At 42.7% G+C, this 14,391-nt stretch overlaps 1 protein-coding gene across 2 annotated transcripts in view; it reads right to left on the reverse strand.

Annotated features, from left to right (window-relative positions):
• Positions 1-3,252, reverse strand: part of LOC308136644 (zinc finger protein 609-like) — a 50,028-nt gene extending 46,776 nt beyond the window's left edge. For both annotated transcript variants that reach the window (XM_080505083.1, XM_080505082.1), the window contains exon 1: positions 2,952-3,252. The gene's annotated coding sequence lies outside the window, so the exon portion shown is untranslated. The remainder of the gene's footprint in view (positions 1-2,951) is intronic.
• Positions 3,253-14,391: the final 11,139 nt, after the last annotated feature.

Genomic DNA, 14,391 nt, shown 5'->3' on the forward strand with positions numbered 1-14,391 from the left:
TTGTTAAACTAAAACAGTTTCATGTTACATTAAAATTACGATCAGAGAATCGTAAAATGAATCATTAAATGCTACATTTTGTGTTGCAGATACATCATCTCAGGCCCTGTTTACACAACAATGACTACAAGTGTATCTGCAAAATGTTCTTCCATTTTGGGGGGTCCGTTTACATGACACCAGTGTGCGAATGCACTGTATCTACGAAGTTTTTAATCCGTCTCCGAAGGTGGAAAGTTTCTTTCACGGCTGCTAATCCCTCCTGCAGAGATTGCCGGACGCTACAGAGCCGGTTACTGTGCATGTGCAACTCTCCCCTCCCTTCCCCTTCCATCCCTTGTATACAAACATGGCGACCCACTGTGGTATTAGTCATGGTCAGTATTCTAGTTTTATCGTCCATATCAGTAGTTTTATAGTTGAGACTGACCCCTGATAGCATCCGATGCATCATCAGCCTATGGAGTATGACGCAGCTTCACAGAGGTGTGAATCGCCTGCTACAGCACGGAGGAGCTGCTGTTTTGATGCCGCGATCAGCACCGTCCCACAGACTGGCCATAGGAAATGTGTACTAGTCCGTAGAAATATGTACTGGTCTCGGACTGGCAGATTGACATTAAGATCAACCCATGAAGTTATTGAAGTCGATAGATATTTGCACTCAGAGTAGCTAGCGTTTGCAAATCTTATTTTGAAAAGCAAATTATGGACTTCCTGTCAGATCTAGGTCAGGGGTACCGGTGGGTGATTTGAAGGGCTTGATGAGACCAACAATTGACTTTTGGTTTGACTTGCAACGACATTCTTACAGGCCGTGGTCGCGTTCAAGTGTTTTTTGGTAGCTGTTGTGTGTTTGTAGATGGCGCAAGAGAGCATATTTTGGCACCATTTGGTGAGCATGTGTAGGGGGTCAAATGTATTCTCCCTCAGGCGGTTGAGGGGCTTTTTTTGGTCAAAATTGTACTTTGAAAGGCAAATTGCAGACTTCCTGTGAGATTGAAGTTTGGGGTACCAGTGGTGAATTTTAGGTCACAATGAGACGAACAATTGAGTTTTGGTTGGAGCTCTCGACGACATTCCTACAGGCCGTGGTGATAGTTTATATTTTTCTAGATGGCGCTAGAGAGACATTTTAGCACTCTGGAGGTTACTTTTGACATGTCCTTAATTCTACCACCAGTCTTTATGAGCATGCCAAATAAAATTCAACATTTTTGTGTATTTAGCGGGTCAAATTGGGCCTCCAATTCACCCAGGCCACAAAAAAGAAAAAGAAAGAATAAGAAACGTTACAAAAACAGTAGGGTCCTGCCCCCCAGGACCAGGCCTCCTTTGGAGGCATTGGGCCTTTCAGTCCCAAATAAATGCTACAAAAACAATAGGGTCCTGGCCTCCAGGCCCAGGCCTTCTTTGGAGGCCTTGGGCCTTCCGGCTTGGTCCCTAAATATTGAGCTGAACTTTATGGACACACTGCTGACATGAGATATACATCCGTTTTGTATTCATTTTAATTCCATAAATCAAGCTGCAATGGATTTTGGTTCCTTTGTGTTCCCATGAGGATGTAATAATGAAACATGAATGCTATTCATAGATGTGAAGTTTGCTGTGGAGGTGAAACGCACCTGTACATACCTTGGCAGTCATCTGAAGGCATTCAAACTGCCTTCTCTGAGTTTAACTCGCCTCATTACAAGCCTGCAACCATCTGCTAACTATGCAATCTAACACATTTAGTCTTATCAAATGCAATTTGTTTAACGAACTATAATCAAATATAGCCAATCGTTTCAAAACAGGCATGTTGTGGGATTAAGCTGTAAGCAGCAAGTTGTCTCTTGGTTCAGGAGAGAAATGCTCTGAAGTGGCATTTTTAGTTTGTGAGGCTAATTAGGAAATGCAGTTCATACAAGTCATTACTGCTGATGAACCGTATTTTGATGAGTTCAGTCTTATTTGTTATTTCCTGCAAACAGCAGCTGGTGAGGAAACGTTGACACCGTTAGCCTCGGTAACCTGCAGCTCGCAGTGACCGCAGCCTCGGCCTAGGCTCACTGCTTGCCAACAGAAACCTGACCAGCACGTCGGGAACGGCTCAAAACGTCCTTAGCTCAACAATACCCGCGTGGAGCACAGGTAACGGTAGTAACTTAACCGCAGAAGAGCAGTTAATGTGCCCGTAATCTGCACAACCTTTTCATCGAAACGAAAGGGCCCACCGGGGCAGGCTCCACGGCTAACGAGTTCCATTATCGGACACAGGCTGCACCAACTGAGCTGCTGCGCGTATTCCGTAATCGCCGTTAAACTTTACAAGTTATCGTTGCTTTCACGAATGCCAATATTACGGTGGCATACATTGCGTTATGCCAGATACAAGTGGCGCAAATCGGTAATCCAAATATTGATGTAGCGTCCCATTTGTCATGAGATGGACAATTAGCTATGCGGCGCTATCGACCATTCTATTATAGGACATGTAGTTTCAAGTCTACACTGACACACGGACTGTCATGCAAATGTACATCATTATATCGTCCAAAAGCAGAAATATGTCAATAAAGGTAAGCTTTTGAATGCTATGTTGCTTGACCAAGGCTTTCTAAACTGCTTACAAAAAGCTTACAAATGTGCCCAAGCGACGCAGCACAGAGACTAAATATGAAACAGAGTAGCTGTGGAGGTGGAGTCACACAAACGTTGCCACAACACGACTGAAACCTTTCTGTGAATATAAACATCAGAGAGGTAGTCAGGAGAACATAAGGTAGACACAACGCAAACAAACGGGTCAGGCGGGGACGTGTCCGACGATGGACGCCTGCACCTTAGCTGCCCGGTCTCCGAAGACAAAGACAACAGCTAGCCTGCTGAGCTAACCCCCGGGACAGCTAGCAGGCGATGCCGTGTTTCCCACCAGGAGAGGCGGCTTCGGCACGATCACTCACCCAGTCAGGAACCCCAATCCGGTCAGATGTCATTTACGCTCCATATGCTCCGATAATCCGACCGGAAAAGAATTGAGACAAGCTCCCAAACTGGTGGATGGATCGGGCGCACCAGTCAACGTGCTCCTACTTCACTGGACCGCAGCCATCACACGGTCACATCCCGGAGAGCACTGCTGAGCGACGGGGCGCGCAGTGGCATCGTGGGGTCACTTCCCGAGGCTGGAGGAGCTTCCGCAACTTACACGACCAGAGGAGGTATTCCTACAGGGTCCAGATCAGCGGTTTCCCCGTTACCAGACGAACAGATAGCAACAGACAGACAAACCACACCGCGGGGATAAATGGCTGTTAGGTACAATGCAACCAAACCCCGGAACGCTGGATCTGAATCACTGGACTTGGACTGGAGATCAGCTGGATCTGGATCACTGGACCTGGATTCGATATCAGCTGGATCTGGATCACTGAACCTGGGGGGTATTGCGCACAACTAGGATAAGGGATAAAGCCTGGAAAAATCAGCTACCCTGGATAAAGTTATCCACAAAACGGTTGAACGAAAGCTGGCCAAGTTTATCCAGGTCTATCCAGGATGTAGCTGATATAGCTAACCGGCTGCAGAACAGATATCCCTGGTGGTGTGGCTCTGCTGTCTGCACTGTGAGAAATGACTGGTTTACAGAATGTTAATAGTTTTTATACATGTTTGTCCACCAAAATATAATAAATAATCATTTAATTTGTCCGTTGACTTTTGGTTAAAAAATTTTAAGGATCATAGTTTATTTATAATGACAGAAATAACATAAAAACACAAGATTTGAGCAATGAAAGTGAGAAGGCAGATGGTTTATTGGGAATATGTTCCTTATTAATAAAACACCAACACTGAAAAGTTAAAAAAATATAGAGAATAATGTGACAGAGACACTTTTAAGCGTTGTAAAAATAAGACAATGCATACCATATGTTATTTGAACCTCACCTTTTAATTTTAAAATATCTCTATTCATTTCATTTTGTTTCTGTCAGGCCTATGGCTATGTTGTAATACTTATAAATCCTGGTTGTGGAATTACTGTCAGAGTTTGATTTAGATGGCTCATTGGAGTTATTGGCATTATATTTATAACAATTTGTAGAGTTGCAAGGATGTTTTTACTTAGATGTGACGGAGGCAATGAAGTATATGAAGCTCCAACTCCCAATTAGCCACTTTCCTCTTCATGATGGCATGCCCTTTTCTCAAAGATGTGTGAGATGAGGAAGCACTCATCATTAGACGAGCCTTTCGGCGTGAAACAGTGTTCAGGGATAGGTCAGACCCACTGGTGTTTGGAGATGAATATCTCATTGAATGTTATAGGTTTTCAGGGGATGGATTGAAATACCTATGTAGGCTTCTGGGTGTGACATTGAGGTTCCTTGCAAGTGGAAGCTTTTTGTATTCGGTTGGGGATGCGAAGAACCTTAATATAGGAACCATTTGCCGCACGGTACAACGTGTCTGCCTTGCTCTGAAGGCACTCATCAACATATTTGTCACCTTCCCTGGCCACAGAAGAATTCTTTATATCAAGGAGGAATTCATTACATTCAGCATTCTATACCATTGGCATACAAGGTGATCAATTATAGATAGATACTTTTTATTGTTACAGCTTACCCTAATGTGATTGGTGCAGTGGACTGCACTCATGTTAAAATCACTCGTCCTTCAGCAGAACATGAGGGAGATTATATTAACAGGAAATGTTTCCACAGCCTCAATGTTCTGGTAAGAGAGATTTATTGCCTCAGACTTTTGTAAATGCATTTTGTGCCTGAAACGACCTTTGGTTTAATCTCGTCAGATAATCTGTGACACTAACTGCCTTTTGAGCAGTCTAGAGGCAAAGTGGCCTGGATCAGTCCATGATTCCAGAATCTTTAGGTATAGTCCAATTTACATGACACTCCCACAAGGTCACATATCTGTAAGTACCTTGGATTAATGTATGCTGTTTAAGAAATCCTGCATTTCATTAGGTTCATTCTCAGGAGTGCTTCTGGGAGACAAAGGCTACACCTGTGAATCACTTCTCCTGACTCCCCTTGCTGATCCCCAAACCCCACCACAGCTGGCATACAACAACGCACATAGCAGGACAAGGGCTCGCGTTGAAATGACCTTCGGCCTTCTGAAATCAAGGTTTCAGTACCTGCACCACCTGAGGGTTTCCCCACCAAGGGCATGTGATTTCAGCATGCACAGTGCTGCACAATATAGCAGGCTTTCGGAAGGAGAGGGCCCCACTAGTACCTGTTGAAGAGGCGTGGGGAAAATGCTCCCATTTTCCCTGATGATCTGGCTGGACGAGAATTGAGAGACCAATACATAGCAAATCATTTTTCCTAGCCTTAAATGTGGACTTTTTGTTGGTCAAATTAAATATTTGTTCTGTTGTGCAATTGTTTTCTAGGGTAAGTGCATTTTTTCTTGTGTTGGTCATGCATTGTAAGAAAATTTCTGCATAGCATCTTTTCAAAACTTTTGAATGGCCCACATTAATTGTAAAAGACAGCGACATTTTCGACCAACTTTTATTATAGACTTTCAGCGTGGAGTCTGTGGTAGAGAGAAAATATCACAAGAATTAACATACAATACATTATTAATATGGTTACTGTGTGTACTGTCATTCCCATGGGAAAGGTGCACCTCACGTTCCAGTTTCTGGATCTCAAGATCCAGTTTCCTCATTCTTCGTTTCTCATTCTTTATTTTGATGTCTGCTGGAGCCATCTGTTTCTGTAGATGTCTCACATATAGGGCTCTGATGGTTTGAGAGGTCTGTCAAAGCAAGGGCAATTAGCACAATATGATTTGTTCAACATATTTACTTTCGCTAATACTCACAATGTCCCCAGCTTCACTTTGGCCCAGGGCAGGCTCTAGGTCCTGGAACACATTTTTTCAGCACCTCATTTCTGATTTCCTATTCATTTACAACGAAATAAGCAGTTTTTGCCACAGATGACACACCTTGAGCCTTCTCGAGCTCACAGACAGCGTCTCCTCATCTGCAGAGGTACACTTCACATCTGTAGGGGTACACTCCACATCTACAGATGTGCATTCACCCTGCTGCATAGACATACTGTACATGGACAGGAAAATTCTTAACATTTGAGAAAACATGCAGGCAAACACTGTTTAAAATGTACAAAACTAACAGGATCGTCATCAGGTGGCTCTAAAAGCTCCACTCTGTCCCCAGACACTGCAGCAAATACAAAGTTAGGCACAATAATTCTGTGACATGTGTTTCATCTGCAGTGGAAGTGTAATGTGGGAGCCATTCACCATTTATATAGATGTGGCTATCAGGGGGAAGGACTGAGTGTCACAGTCCCTCCCTGGATCCCCTCCATCACTAGCCTCCCTTTATTCAGGTCAAGGGCCAGCTCCTCTGCTGGGGTCAGGTCCTGTGTAGGTGGGCTTCCCCCTGTGCTCTTACAGTGGGCTTTTTTTTTTACTGCTGAAATATTTAAAAATAATAATAATAAAAAAGTCAGCTAAACGCTAATCTATCACTTTATTTGATAATTGCTATTAAGGCTACAATAAAATCACTTACCAGACTGCAGAATGTTTTTATAACTTGTTTTAACCTGTGGCCATGTCCTTTACTGGCCAGACAGGTTTGTTCTTTATGATTGATGAAACAGAACACAACATGGGATAAATAGATACTAGATGACAGATAATTTCTTAAAACTATATACGTATATATGTCACATTATAACAAATCTGATAATCAGTGATTTATATAACTGATCAACGCTCTATAAGTTCACTTTATTAATTCTCCATGTTTGGGTTACTTACGCATTAAGACGGTCAGCTATAGTCTACCAGCCTTTCTCTCTCTCCTTTCGAACAGCGCTGGTGTTTCCTTTTTTCCGTATTTGATCATTTCTTCATACTTGCTCGGCAGGTGTAAATGAAGCTGTACGTCCGTGATCCATGCTTTCATCAGTGATTGTATGATCGAATGTATGGGTCTTCTTGAGGACACCGTGAGTGTGCAATTATCTCAAACATCCACACCAGGCTTGATTAAACCTCGTCTCTTTATCCTGCATCAGCAAAGGTGCAACTAAATTATCCAAGATTGCGCCGACCAGACTTAACCTAGCCGCACATTCTCCTTTATCCTGGATATATTTATTCGACTTTTGTGCAATACCCCCCTGGACTGGAGACAAGCTCGATCATTGGTCCCCAAACCCCTGGCCGTGGACTGGTACTGGGTTGTTTGGTACCGGGCCGCACAGAATGAATAAATAACTTACATTATTTCGGTTTCATTTATTATCCGAGTCTGAACAATATTTTATTTTGAAAAATGACCGAATTCTCTCCGTTACATACATTTTGTGTTGGTTGTATCATTTTATTTTGTTGTATTTATCCGCCACACCTTAAGGCCAGTCCATGAACGTATTGTCTGACATTAAAGTGGTCCGTGGCACAAAAAAGGTTGGGGTTCGCTGAGCTAGATCATGGAGTCATTAGTCCCGGACTACAGATCAGCTGAATCGCACTGGACACACGTGTGTGTGCTACCTTAATGAGGGGGGTCTATAAAATAGTGGGAAAATACTGTTTTCCCCAATGCTTTTCTTTTTTTCCTCTTTTGTTAGGATCATGTGTAAAATTAGGCTAGGTTTAATGTATGCTTTGCGCATGACGGCGAATCATCGCACTTTCCCTTTAATAAACTTGCCGACCTGCATGCAATTCTTGTCTTCACCATTGAAGCGTGGGGCGCCAATCTTAAATGTCACTTTATAGCAGACACCTGCTCAATTTCAAGCAGGGAAGTCTCATAAATTTCAGATTTCCAAAGAAAAGTAAGATGGATGGACTCTGAGGAGCATCAACAGGAGTACATGGATGCAATTGTGGCTCAGAAAGAGAGGAGAATGACAATTTGGGATGACAATTTTATAAAGAGCTTTAAAGAAGTACTTATAAGCATGTACTAGCATTTTACGTTAGCATTCCAGTGTCACGTGCCTAACTGCTAATTTTGTAATCCACAGAACTTCTTTATAATGAATACTTTTTACAACATACAATACCTTTGTGAGTGCTACATAAAGTATTTACAGTTATCAAAGTGATCCAAATATTTTCCAACAGTTATGAGATTAAACCAGCCTGAGCAGCTCTATCTAGACAGTAACATGATTTTCAAGCAAGAGTATAAATTAGCAGGTAGGCAATACAACAAAACAAAAACAAAAAACAATGATGACAAAAGCAAAAACAAAACAAAACAAACATTATTTTGATAATTGAGAGTACAGTGTGTGTGTGTGTGTGTGTGTGTGGGTGTGTGTGTGTGTGCGTGTGGTTTGCCTACTGAGTGTGGTTGGTTCACTGGGTGTGGTTGGAACTGTTGTGGGGGGGCCTGCAGCACCACCCCAGGGCCCGAGGCCACCAGGGCCAGACGCCGGCACTCAGTGGCCCTCCAGACCCAGAGACGCCCAGACCAGTGGTTCTCAATTATTTTCTGTCATGCCCCCCCTACAGGACAGACTTTTTTTCAGCCCCCCCCCCCTGAATTGTACTACCATTGAGAACCTGATAATATGTATGTATTTATCTGTATAAACCACTGTATGAGTTGCTGCACCAGCATTCTGCATACAATCGCCTGATTATCAAAATAAATTAATAAAATGAGCTGAGAACCACTTAAAGCAATTTCCAAGTTTAGTTTATGAATTGGGATTCTCAAAACAGAAAAAGTGCAAATGATTCACTGGGATGTGCATTTTTAAAAACTTAACACAGTAACATTCAAAACTTTAAACAGTAAGAAGTTCTGCTAGTTGTTCTTGGAGGTGGTCTGAAATGTCAGATATACGTCTCGTATATACCGTGTCATTAGAAGGAGGGACAGTCTTCAGTGTCTCATTAGAAAGAGGGACAGTCTTCAGTGTCTCTCATTAGAAAGAGGGACAGTCTTCAGTGTCTCTCATTAGAAAGAGGGACAGTCTTCAGTGTCTCATTAGAAAGAGGGACAGTCTTCAGTGTCTCAGCACTTTTCTCACCTAGCATGATTGTGACCATGTCCAATGCGTATGAGTATTAGCTCCTCTGCTATGGTGTGAGGTTTTGTGCACCTTGTGATGTGGTGGGCAACTTTGTAAGAGGCTAACAGGCTTTTTTGTTTACTGATGCCGCGCTGACAAAATGACTGGCTTGTTGGCCATACTCATCGAGTTTACTATGAAAAAACTCCAGTGCCTTACTGACATAACTGGGGTGTATGGTCTCCAGGTGTATGGTCTCCAGGTGTATGGTGTATGGTCTCCAGGTGTATGGTGTATGGTCTCCAGGTGTATGGTGTATGGTCTCCAGGTGTATGGTGTACGGTCTCCAGGTGTATGGTGTATGGTCTCCAGGTGTATGGTGTATGGTCTCCAGGTGTATGGTGTATGGTCTCCAGGTGTATGGTGTATGGTCTCCAGGTGTATGGTGTATGGTCTCCAGGTGTATGGTGTATGGTCTCCAGGTGTATGGTGTATGGTCTCCAGGTGCCGTCTTCATTTATTTGAATGTTGTGTTTTTTCATTTGTGTTGTGTTTTTTGATTTGCAGTTGTGTTTTTTCATTTGTGTTGTGTTTTTCAATTTGCAGTTGTGTTTTTCAATTTGCAGTTGTGTTTTTCAATTTGTTGTTGTGTTTAGTGATTTGTTGTTGTGGTTTGCACTTCAGGGCCACCGTACCCATCTTTAGCAAACCTTGGATGTGACACCAAGTTTGGAAAATCAACGTTCAATCAAATGAAACAAAGACAATTAAGACACAAAGTCTCTTTACAAAATCCTATTTTGAACCTGAAGAGCCACGGGTTTGAAAAAGCCTGCGTTCTCCCCGAAGGCCACTGGGTGTCGCTGTCTCGCCTCTGTGAGTCGTGCACGGCAGCAGTCCGGTCAGAGGCAGAAACTCCAGCAGCTGCTCTCCGTATCTTTCCGCTGACTCTCTGTTTTAGAGCCTCATTCACTCCCAGTCGGAGCTGCTCGCTTCCTCCCGGACAGGATCCGTCCTCTCATCCGCCCTGCGCGCCTCCAGCTCGGGTCCTCCTCTTCCTCCTCTTCCTCCTCTTCCTGTGGAAGTGGGCAAACAGAAGGGCCTCCTGAGACTATTTCAAACACGCTGAAGCTGGTCGTCTGTCGTTGTCATGTTGACGACCATAAAACCCTTGTGTAACATGTTCCAGGGATTTACCACATCATTTATACACAAGAAAAAGAGGAGCAGGCCGAGGATGGATCCCTGGGGAACGCCATACTGGATTGTTTTAAATCCAGATTTATGATTATTTACAGATACATATTATTTCCTCCCATGCATGTTTGTATAAAAGAATTTCAAAATGTGATGGAAGCAAAATGCTAAATATATCTAGTTAGTCAAAGTGGAGACCAAGTATTTATTGTGAGAGCTGCACTTTTTACCTCCCAAACGCAAAGTTTAGAGAAGTCTCTGCTCCAACCGAAGTACAAGTGATATAAGAATATGGAATCAGTAATGTAATCTCTAAATGGAAGGATAAAAGTGTGAAAACAGGACTAATTTTATTTTATTTAATTAAGACTTCTTTCGGAAAAGGCTGAGCAAATTGTTGTCAACTTAGACAGCTTAAAATGACATCTGAAGAAGCTATTATGCAGTTTTATTGCCTTTAGTGTATCAAATACATGAACCATAAAAACAGATCATATGAAACTTAAATCTACACGACCTTTATTTGAGAAGGATTTGAAGTTTTAGGAAGGTACAAATGAGCAAGGATAGTTTAATTTCTATACGTTTATAAATAACTGTGATTTTGAATCAACTTGTGCTGGTTGATAGAAATGTCAGGATAGTTACTCATTTCAGCAGATCCACTCAATCTTCCTCCAACAGTTTTTTTTTTTTTTTTTAGCAATGCACCACTTACCACTGTGACCAGGTACCGTGCTGACCCAGGACCCTGCTCCATCTGTTCGTCGTGACGCAGTCGCGCTTTGGGCAGGTTGAGGTTTCGCTTCCCGGTGAGATGCGGGACGAGGTCTTCCAAGGACCTGGCGGGATGCCGCCGCCGCTGCTGGTGAGCCTCACGGTGGTGGAGCGTCGTGGTCCTGCTCATGGTAGAAAGATGGAGGAGAACGGGCAGAGTGGCGGGGAACGTTCTCCCGACGACGACTCTGAAAGGAAAAGACGATCAGGTGACCCTCGGCAGTCAGAGGAGGCTGTCGATCCCAGAACCTTCCGACTGCGAGACGACGGCTCGATCAGTTAGATGTTGGGGTTCAGTGATGGGGGTTCACATGAACGGTCAGAGGAGAGCGTTCACCTGAGAACCTTACAATCAGAAGACCGCTGTTCTACCAACCCAGCTGTGCATGAAACATGAAAACGTAGCTACAGGCCTTGTGCTTCTAAACAAGGGGCCAGTTTTTTGTTTTTTTTTTATAGAAAAAAATTACAAAGCATTTTTATTTGAAATACTAGGGGTCACTTTTGTCTGGGAAATGTAATGTTAAAAAACTAAATTACAGGGAAAAGAAAAAAAAGTAATCTTAATAAGCTAATAAGATAATAAGCCTGTCAAGTGCTTTAGAAACATTTTTTGAATACTTGATGTTTGCAGGAGAAATCACAGCGCTGAAGAAAACTGTAAATGATCCATTCTGTCTAAATTGATTTAAAGCATCATCGATGTTTTTATTCTCCTGAAAATGTAAGAAATTCTGTATGAATGATGCAATTGCTTCTCACACAACTGTAGTTAAAATTAAATTGAAGTAAAATGATCATTTTATCTTTTTAAATGTACCAAAGCCAAGAATGTTCTAATATAGTAAGAAAACTGTTGATAGTTTGTATTCTCAATGAATGAATATGACGACGTTAACACCCACTAGATCTACGTTGATAAAGAAATGCTACTTCACTAGTAATAATCTCAATAATCTAACATTGACATGTTGGTATATATTTTGAAATGACATAGTAGTATATTGCCACTGTAGCGTTGCTATGGAAGCATGAAGAGAGATTTGATGATTGTGGAGAATCCAGTGAATTCATATCAAAGGTATGTTATAAAAGCCTGACGAGAAGAAAATAAAGCAAATACTTATAGATTGTTGTACAATGTGAAAACTTGCTTTTCTGACTTTTCCCTCAGAATTATGAAATTAATCTCAGATTTCTGACTTTTTCCCCCTCAAACTTCCGACTTTAATCTCAGACCAGAATTTAATTTCAAATTTCAGACTTTTTTCAGAATTTTCACTTTAAATGTCAGTTTTGGAACTTTTTCTCAGAATCATGATTTTAACCTGAGATATTTGATGTTTTTCCTCATATTTCCAACCTTGACCTCAAATTCCTGACTTTAACATGAGATTCCTGAGCTTTGACTTCCAGACACCTTGAACCTTGTTCATGCCAGATTGAAGTGGATTTCTACACCTTCAGGTGCTTTTCTAGTCAGCTGGATGAATTGAACACGTTGTTTCGTGCTGTTGCATGATAGAATTGAGAAAAGAGCTTCTTATGTTGATATGAGTATCAAGCTGACCAACAGTTTTACAGCGACAGTCAAAGGTTTTCTCACTCTTGATAAAAAGGGAACCTTTAAGGAGGAACTAATCAGCAAACTGGAGTTTGAAGAGCTTTCAACGATCTCGGTCTTCATTGCTCGTCTTGATGCTTACATTTCATTCCCCACACCGGCCGGTTGAGTCTCACCGTTTTATGGCAAATACAGAGAATCAAACAAACGTCTCCCAAATGGAAACAACCGTTTTAAGTTCAGATGAGAAAGCGGACACGATGGAGGCTGTCGAGCAGAACACATCCACACAATAACCCAGCAGGCTGAGATTCCCCTGGTTAAAACCTGTTTTAATGACAATGTGAGCAGCGTGCAGACTCCCGCCGTCTCCGTCTCTTCTAGAAGTCGGTGGGCCAGTTGTTGTAGACGGACGGACACATGTACTGCTTCAGCAGCTGGTTGACTTTCTCCACGTCTCCTCCCACAGCGCTGAGGACGGAGACATCAAACACTCAGCAAGAACTCCACAACCTCTGCTGCTCTGCTGCTCTGCTGCTCTGCTGCTCTGCTGCTCTGCTGCTTGCCTGCCTGGACGGACCAGCAGCTCTCAACAAGCTTGAGCTTCGCTCTTTTAGCCTTTTCATATCTGAACATAGCTTTCCTTACTTTCTGGACTTCTATTAAGATCTATCAAAAATGTGTCATGAAGAGAAGAAAGCAGAAAGATAAATATTTCAAGGTGTAGCCGTTCTGTGAATTTGTTCCTCAGCTCTTCCTCTCATGCTTCTTTGTTTTCTTTATCACGACAACAGTTTCTCTGCTTTTCTCCAGTCCTTCACAACTTCCTCACTCTGAACTCCTCAGTTTCTGTTTTCTATTTTTGCTTTAACTTCTTCTGTGTGGATTGTTTCTTTCTTTCTGGAGGCATTTTCCTCGCCCCGTGAGCCAAACCCAGTAGTAATAGAAGTTCTTCCTTGGTACATCAGCAGTTTTCTGCTGTCACAGTGACATCTAGTGGTCACAGATGGTATGTACCCATCTATGTACCAATCATGTATTTTGATATACAAGTTGTTTTTTAATCTAAGTCACATGACCGGCTGTAAAAAAGCCAAAAGTTACTTTTAGTTGAGAGGATATGGTGTATTGGACTTCTGGAATGGAATTGATGAGACTTTTATGATTCTGATTCCATTCTACTTAAGAATTTGATTATTGATTCTCATTTGGAAATGAAACCAGCATCGCCACGTCGCCGCTGCTGCTGGTGGAGCCGTTCAAAAACGCCACGTTCATTCAAAGTTCTCGCTGCTGTCTGCAAATGTTTCCATTTGTTAGTCGTATTTTATTCCCCTGATGAAATATCCACTTTGCATGTCGTCTTGTTGACGTTCTTTTCTCCTGAAATGGAACCAAACTGGAGAGCTTTAGTGTTTCCTGCTGGCTGCTCTGGTCAACAACGTCGCCACAGGTTGCGTATCTTGCATGAGTGGCGACGTCATTCACACCGGCTGGAATCGATCAGAGAATCGTTTGCAACTTTGGTAAATGACTCCCAGGAATTGAAACAGAGGGAGCGGTTCTCAGGGAGAGCCGGGGTTCCAGGTCCTGCCCTTCTGCCACCGCCTCACCTCATCTTGACGGCATGCATGCGGCGCAGGAAGGCGCAGATGGAGCTGTGTTTGGCTTTGGATCGCAAAAACTCTGCGTATCTGTTGGAGAACTCGATGTCTCCCAGCTGCCTCCTGCGGTCCAGACCTGCAGACATCATGTGCCTGAAACACAGTCAAACATCAGACATGGGACACAGTGGACAAAAGACAAAGT

The sequence above is a fragment of the Blennius ocellaris genome (genome assembly GCF_963422515.1).
Source record: "Blennius ocellaris genome assembly, chromosome: 11".
NCBI classification, from domain to species: Eukaryota; Metazoa; Chordata; class Actinopteri; order Blenniiformes; family Blenniidae; genus Blennius; species Blennius ocellaris.